Below are 8,332 nucleotides of genomic sequence, written 5' to 3' on the forward strand. Positions count from 1 at the left end.
GGGGGGGGGGGGGGGATTTGGGTTAAAAGAAGATATAAGAGAGGAAGGAGTCTTTTGTTTTTGAGAAATCTGGTGAAAGTGTTATTGCTCTTTTATGGATTAAAATTGGTGATGGAGGACAAAAACTACAAATTCTCTAGTTATAGTTTGAGATTATATGTTAGCGTCCCGAGGTAAGCGTGTAAATAAGTCTCCCTGTTCACATCCTCAGGCATTATATATATATATATATATACACGCTTTGAGAAAAACCTGGCTATTTTACGCAAAACGTCAATTCTGTGCATATAGGAGACGCATCCAGACGCATGTTTATGTAACGCCTTGGGGTGACTGGAAATGCTAGTAGCACTTCGGGTCGCTAACTAGCTAGCGAAGTGTGTGTTTAAGGCGTTGACGGTCCCCCGAGGCAACTTACCTTAACCTTAACCGTCACAGAAGTGTGCGCCTAAACCAGTAAAGTCAGTAAATATATGCATGTCGACCGGCTAGCCTCCTTTGCGTTGATATGCAATAGCAAACTGCAACGTATCATACACACGCAAAATCGATGTTTTGCATACAATAGCCACGGTTTTGTCAAAGCGTGTATATGTGACGCCTAAGATGAGAACGGGTTGGGACACCAGACATGTCATGTCACCAGCATGAAATGTCTATTTTCAGCAGTGGATTAATCCACCTGTGGCGCTCTGTTCTGGGCAGCAGGACGGTGTATGTGGGATTGAGTCAAAACAAACTACAGTGTGAGCGTTCAGGGTGATGGAAGGACACGTCACCCAGTGAAACAGGAAGGTTAGTGCAGTTATTCACTACTATCATTTTTTTCCCACGCTCCACCTGCTCCTCTGGGTGAGTGCCTCATCAGTCTCCCCAGGGACCAGCTGTGGTTTTGGGCCACGCTACTGCCACAGTCCCTGGCTCTGTAATCCCTGCAGGGCCCAGAGCTCTGAGAAACACGGCAAGAGGCTTCTCCCAGACCAACCAGGCTGTCATTAAATCACTGATCTGTTCATTAGAGGCCACCAGCAGGTAGGTACAGAGCTGCAGGGACTCTGCGTCCTGCCAACCGGGCCCGCTAATATAAAAGTTACTTTTATTTCTGCAACAAACCATTCAAATTAAACTTATCACCAAACAGAGATAGAAAATAAACAACAAACTTCTAAACCAGCAGAAGATAATACAGAGGAGTGCTGGGACAGGACGGAGGTTTAGGAAGGATGGATACATGAGGAGGTGGAGGAGAGGGAGGCCTACAGGGAGTCCCGTGCGGCTCTGTCTGACAGTGGGAATGTTTGGTATTAGCTGGCGAAGGCGGTGCGAGCCCAGGTGACAACAGATTGTGTTTCGGGATAATTGAAGGATCAGTGGGTGAAATGTGTGACGGTGGATCAACAAACTGCCCTGAATGTTCTGTCTCAGTGTTTTCACACAGACACTGGATCAGGTAGTTGGTAGGTTTGGAGGAGGCGGGGAAACATGTCAGGTGTTTGTTGTCACACATGGGGATCCAGCCTAACCGTTGGTCATTTGCACAGTATGCGCATTCGTTTGTGTATACACGGAGAATATCATGTGACGGTGAAACAAACAGCTTCTTACGGGAGATGGATGATTATCTACGGAGTCCCTGAAGTGACGAGAAAAAACTTTGTGCACACCACAAGCTATCATGTGCACTGAAAAGCACCATGTGTCCAAAGGATTTTTCTACAGAGCATGCAAGAAGTACCTTATCATGCTTTAGATTGTTTCCTAAATCCAGAAAGATATTTTTACTTTGTACAGACAGGATAATAATGTGTCATGTTTTGTGCATGGAGAACCAGCATGAGATGCAAGATGTTTTGATTATGGTCGGGATGTAAATTTTAACAAATAAATGATGAAATTAAATGTTTAAATGCTTTGAGTTTCACACATTGAAGACATTTTGAGTTTTGCGGCGCTGTTAATAATAATAAAGATAAACCTGATTCTAATTTAAAACATATTTTACTCAAGGTCCAGCTTTTTCTGGAGCTTTCAACCAAACCACACAGACTTTTCACTCAGTTTTCATGAAGATGAATCTTGACACATTAACAGTTAAGGATCTTTCTTTCTAGACATTGGAAATAATAGTTTGACAAAACAATCCAAACTCAACAGCCATTTATGAGCTAAGCCCAGAGCGTATTATTATATTTATTTAAAGACTGAGTTTTCCCGCCCAAGGTCAAAACTGGTCACCATTTTAAACCAATATAACGACTAAATAAAGGCTTTTTAATGTAACGTTTCTCCTGCGACGGCCAGAACAATGTTTTCATGATGATTTTCTTCATCTTCTTTTAGTGAAATAATATTAGATCCCTAAAAAACATTGACATATAATTGTGGTAAGAGCTTTTTCAGTTTGGCATCTTTAATCCCAAATTGATTAATCAATTAAGAAAGTCAGACAGAAAGTTTTATCAGGAACGAATTTGATAATTGATTTATTATTTAAAGTAATTTTTAAGCAAATATTTCGCTTTTTGCTTTTTCTGTGATATTAAGCTGGGTTTGGGACTATTGAACATTTGAAGGCATCACCTTGGACTCTGAGAACTACTTTTCACTGTTTCCTGTCATCTTGCAGAGCAGAATCAGCTCAGATTGAACTCCGGTTTAAGTATCGGAGCAGCCGGACGTCGTTATGCTGCATCTGTGAAACTCGATTAAAGAAGACGACAAACACTCTGTGTTCGTCTTCTATCGTTCTGGGTCGGGGGACAGAGGAACACCGTAAACAATCCCACGACCTCATTTGGACCCCCGAGCCATATTTCTAGAAAGTCGGGCCCTAGGGGGACAGAAGCAGCGGCATCAGGGGCCAGTGATACCTGTTGGCCCCTCCCCTCTCTTCCTGATTGACAGATGGCTGCTCCATTAGATGAGAATGATAAGTGGCTCTCCTTCAGCAGAAAGGACTTCCTCTTGACCTCTGACCCCTGACCCTGACTCTTGACCCTCCTCCCTCCCTCACACCACCCACCCCCCTCTCCAGGCCCGTGTGCAGGTCTCTCGGCCGTCCACAGGTGCAGCCTGCATGTCAGGGCTAAGTGATGTGGAGAGTAGCTTTTGTTCCTCTGAAGGAGGAATCTGTCGAGGAGAGAAGAGCAGAAAGAAGACGGATGAGAGAGAGAATGAAGAGGTGGAGAGTCTGTTGTTGTGCTGTCTTCAGAGAGAAATGGAGGATGAGACAGATAAAGAGAGAGGGAGAGAGAAGAGGATGGAAAAGTGAAAGAAGAAAGGAAGTTTAGTTCTTGTTTTGTTTAGTCAACAATCATTTGAGTGTACCTCCTGTTAAAAAGACAAATATATACTAAATGACATTTAGTCAAGTGCTGTATTTAACTCCAGCTTTGAGGTACTTGTACTTTCTATTTGCTGCTGCGTTATACTTCTACTCCACTACATTTTAGAGGCAAATATTCTAGATGAACAGGAAAAACTGGTGGCAAAGAGAGTCATGTTATGTCATATTACTGGATAATTATTACACATGCACTGATGTTTATGTAACATTTTATTGTTGCAGCTGGATAGTTCGAGCTACTTTAGACACAGTTTTACGGTTTGCTCTGTAACAATGCACAACATTATATGTTTAAGATGATGCCTTTAAAGTTTTCACAGACCTTTGACCAGCTTTGTTTCATGTCTTGTGGGAGGAGGTTTCCTTCAGCCACATGTCTGTTTCTTATTAGTATAATTATATTATTATACATTTTAATCTTATAATTCATTTACAAAATGTTGGAGAGGGTGTCTTTCAACTTCATCCCATTCTCGTGAGCTCCTCGACACCTTGAGGAAATATCGTCAGATTTGGCACAAACGTCCACTTGGACTCAACGATGAAGTGATTCGAATTTGGTTGTCAAAGGTTAAGGTCACTGTGACGTCATTTTTTCATAACACAAGAATCAGTGCATTAATTGTGACATTTCACACAGATGTTTATGGGGATACAATGAAGAAGTGAGCAAAGGTCAACTTTAATGTGACATCATAATCGACACCATAACTCTAAGGAACAGAAAGGGAGATTGTGGCCGTATTTCACACTGAAAAGGTGACGCTTTTCACTCAAAGGTCAAAGGTCATTGTGACCTCAAAATAGGTTTTTAACCGTAAATTTAAAAACTGGGCGATTCCAGATGTCACACACGTTGACTCGGACAAGACAAAGAAAACAGTAGCGGGCACAGCGCGTGCTTTCATCCATCTCGTCCATTCTGCTCTTCACTTCCTGCCTCATTTTAAACTTTGAACGTCATCGGTGTCATGTGACTGATGACAGCGTCTAACTAGTCTTGGTCCTGTGAGAGCATTTCACCTGCAGCTCATAGAGAGGCTAAAAGTACCAGGAGAAAATAAAAGCACCTCATTTTGTGTACCTGTTCTCTAGAAGAATCCATCTTTACATAGTAAAGACTTCAATATGTTTCATCCACAATGTATTATGATAACTTCCATTTAGTCAAAAATACACTTTATACCTTTTATTTCATTGTTTCAAAGTATTCACTAAATATATTAAATTAATCTGAACAGACGTGGATGAGGAAACTGCAACTTGACTGGTTGGCGGAGGCAAACAACCTTGTTGCTGTAATTCTAGTTATTATTATAATTGTTCTTGTGTGTGATTTAAAAGAAGCCTGAGTGCTCTTTCATCAGACCAGCTCCTCGGTCCTGGAGTCCAGATTTGAAGCTCCAGCGGCGGGCGTAACTAGGTTCAGGTCCTCCAGCCGGCCCAGTCCGCCGCTCTGGACTCAACTAATAATTATAATAATTCAGGTTGCTGTATTGTTCTCTCCCTCTTTATGCTTTAAAGTGTTTACAGTAATAGCAGCTCTGCCAGGAGTGGACCGACTCTCTCTCTCTCTCTCTGTATTAATAAGCAGTGCAGTACTCAGCACAGCGCGTGGTAAAGCTTCGCCATGATTACAGTACGCCATCAAGAAAATTAGTTGTTTCCCACACACAGCAAAGCACAGCGAGGGGTTTGCAACATAACAAGTTGCTTTTGTTTACAGCGGCTCGCTAGCTGTTTTCATTATGCCGAGACAAGCCCATAGACTCGGAGCCAGCTGCCACAAATCACACGTTCAATTATTCTGCTTTGCTTATGAGCATCCAAATATTTAGTCCACTTACCGTGAACAAAAACAGTAGTAAAGTGATTACAGCCACCGAGGAGTCGAGTTCTCCTCCGAGAGGGAAACAGGAGGAAGGAAGGAGGAGAGGAGAGAGGGATGGAGGGATGAACATGGAGACTGTTTGTTTGCTTTTTGGGAGGGGGGGTTATTCAGCTTCAGGTAACACAATGATGTTTAGAAAGTTAGTTCCACTGCTACACGAAACTCTCATCTCTTCGCTTTATTTTCCCCAGACAGGATGGAAGCAAATGAAGAAAGGAAACAAAGTCAGGAAAGAAAGAACAGTAGCAAATGGAAAAAGAAGGGAAATCAGGGGAAAAGACAAAAGGAAAGTAGGAAAAGAAGGAATGAAAGATCTACAAAAAAGAAAGGAGGTAAGCAAACTTAGGGATAGGAGGAAGGAAGGTCAATAAGGAAGGAAATAGAAAGATGGACAAGAAATAAGGACTTTTACTTGTGTTTTACTAGTGTGGTATTAGTACTTTTACTTGGGGGGAAGATCTGAACTTGCAAACAGTCAAGTAAAATGGACTCAGCGATAAGGGTCAGACAGACAGGAAACAACAGAGAGCAAGTCAGCCTAATGGGGGGGGGGTTGTCATCCTGGTAGAGGTCAGAGGTCATGACCTCTGTGTGGTCTCAGGTCTTTGAAGAGGAACATAAGCCAGTCGCAGCAGAGATCTATGGATCTTCAGCAGAGGAACGCAGAGTTCAGATCCAGCAGGCCTGTGGAGGAGGATTACGCGCTTTGATAGAAACACTTTAAATATATTGTGGACTAATCCTTTAAAGGCTTTAACTCAGCGATGGGGCTTCCTCTGCAGGTGCTGTGTGGGCCGGGCAAGGCACCGACACCGGAGTTACCAGAAAACATTAGTTGATTTATTTCTCATTATTATTGACAAACGGCAGTAAAATCATCCAGAACAGCTTCACTAGAACCACTAGAACCTATTGCAGGGACCCTACAACCTCCTGAATGACCATTTATATATTCTCAACCACTCCTAAAACCTCTTGAGTGACCATCAGAATCTCCTAAACAACACCTAGATCATCTTAAAGGACTACTAAAACCTCATTATTGATCAGTAGGACCACTAAAGCTTCCTCAGTGGCAACTAGAAGCTCTTGGGGAACCCTAGAACCTCTTTATAAAGTATGCCTGTAATGTCCTAAATAAACACTAGAACATTTTTAAAAAGCCCTTAGAACCTCTGAACAAACCATTGTGACAATTAGAACTTCTTTCGACCCATATAGCCTCCTTATTGATTACAAGAACCTCCTAAAGGAACATTAGAACATCTAAAATAACCCAACTCTCCCCAGTGACCACCAAAACCTCTTAACTGTTCTTAAAGAAAAAGATCTAATATTTCTTGCAGCCCTGTGGAGAGGCTTCAGTCTGTGAACACTTACTTACTTTCAGACAACTTTTTAAGTGTAAAACATGAGGAACAACTACTCAGATGTTTCTTCAGCTTCAGAGATAAGAGGAACGATTTCACTACAAAAAAGCAACTAACAAATTGAGAAACTCTTTGTAACCCCTGCAAAGACTCACAGACTCACAGCTCCACCCACACAAACAACACAGCAAACACAACAACACAGCTGTTTACCAGATTATGTGCAGAGCCAGCAGCCATGACGGACCTGCAGAAAACCCCTGCACATGACTCATCCAACATCCACAGAACGTGCATTCGTAGGACTGACAGCATCATTTTAGAAGGTGATAGAGAAGGAGACAGAAGAATATTACAGAGAGATATAATAGGAAAATAGACAGAAATACCTCATTACTAACCACTAGAACCTCCTCCTCTAACCTGCTGATGATTCCCTTGATAGGTGATCATGATGTACTTTATTGATCCACTCTGGAGAATGTTCTACTCTGCTGCACGTCCACAGGGAGGTCAGAGGTCAGCTACAGGGCAGCATCCAGGAGCTGCCGGGGATTCAGTGTCTTGCTCAAGGGCAGTAGCGTCAACTAATGACACCAAACTGATGAGAAAATGAGGAGGAACAACTTCTGGCAGCAAAAACTGTGACTTTTTATGATAGCTTTATAAAAAAAAAACACAAAGCCTTAGTTCAGCTGTAAAATAAGTAGTTTATTTTATTGTGACTGGTATCCTAAGAGGTTGGGACATCAGTACGCTTGATGCAGCGTGTGGGAGTAGTAGATCATCAAAAGCAAGACAAACGATCAAACGCCACAAAGCAGTCAATGTTGGAGACCCAGCTAATAGAAGTTATTAGCAAGCATGTAAGGGGCCTAGCTAATAAGGAGAGCTAAGTTAATGTTTTGGGTTTTCTTTTTGTGGCCATTCTGTGGGAAACACTGAGTTATGAAAAATTATTAACAAATGAGCTAAAGTCCAGTCAATTACTGAATTAAAACGGATTAATTTATCACTGAGATGAAAAGGGGCCACAAACACATTTAAATAGGTTACTTCCCCACATAAGAGGTAAGACTTGATCACGTGTGTTGACTCAGCAGGGATGATATTAAATAAGTTGATCTACGGGAGAAAAATATTTAAAAGCAATAAGAATGCCTGAGAGCCTCACTAGATTATATTCTATTATAATTATATATTTTGAATTGTCACCTGAATTTATTGACATTTCCACCCTAAATTGGTGCAGAAAAGGCAGAAATTTCACCAGAATGCAGGAAATTAAGTGTTTAACGCTCAAAATCTTCTGGGGGAGGATCCCCATACCCCCCACTTGCCCCATCCAAGAAAACAGTATCTTGCTTCATACACAGTTTCTGGGAGGAACATTCACTTGTTAGTTAAATATAATTACTTTTCACATGGCTTTTGTTATCTTTTCCATGTTTTTAATAGTAACAATAAAAAAATCAAAACATATTCAGGGCAAATAGCAAACATCTTTTTTGATGGGAGGGCCGTAAGGGATCTCGAGAATGGATAGGGGGTGCTGGCCCAAAAAAGATTGAGAACCACTGCACTAGAACATTTAAAAAGAGCCCTTAGAACCTCTGAACAAACCCTTAAAACCTAATTGATTACAATCCGACCCCTAGAGCCTCCCTACTGATTATAAGACCCTCCTAAAGGAATATTAGAACATCTAAAATGATCCCGTTCTCC

General features: G+C 41.7%; 1 long non-coding RNA gene across 6 annotated transcripts in view; it reads left to right on the plus strand.

The window, feature by feature from the left end:
• LOC123979117 overlaps positions 1-3,603 on the plus strand; it is a 9,215-nt gene extending 5,612 nt beyond the window's left edge. For 3 of the 6 annotated variants that reach the window (XR_006827147.1, XR_006827150.1, XR_006827151.1), the window contains 2 exons: positions 869-1,032; positions 1,175-1,849. This is a non-coding gene — a long non-coding RNA (uncharacterized LOC123979117). Of the gene's footprint in view, positions 1-868; positions 1,033-1,141; positions 1,850-2,626 lie in introns of those variants that run through there. The other 3 variants (XR_006827148.1, XR_006827146.1, XR_006827149.1) reach the window with 3 other exon arrangements.
• Positions 3,604-8,332: the final 4,729 nt, after the last annotated feature.

Source organism: Micropterus dolomieu, linkage group LG11 (genome assembly GCF_021292245.1).
Source record: "Micropterus dolomieu isolate WLL.071019.BEF.003 ecotype Adirondacks linkage group LG11, ASM2129224v1, whole genome shotgun sequence".
In the NCBI taxonomy this organism is placed as follows: Eukaryota; Metazoa; Chordata; class Actinopteri; order Centrarchiformes; family Centrarchidae; genus Micropterus; species Micropterus dolomieu.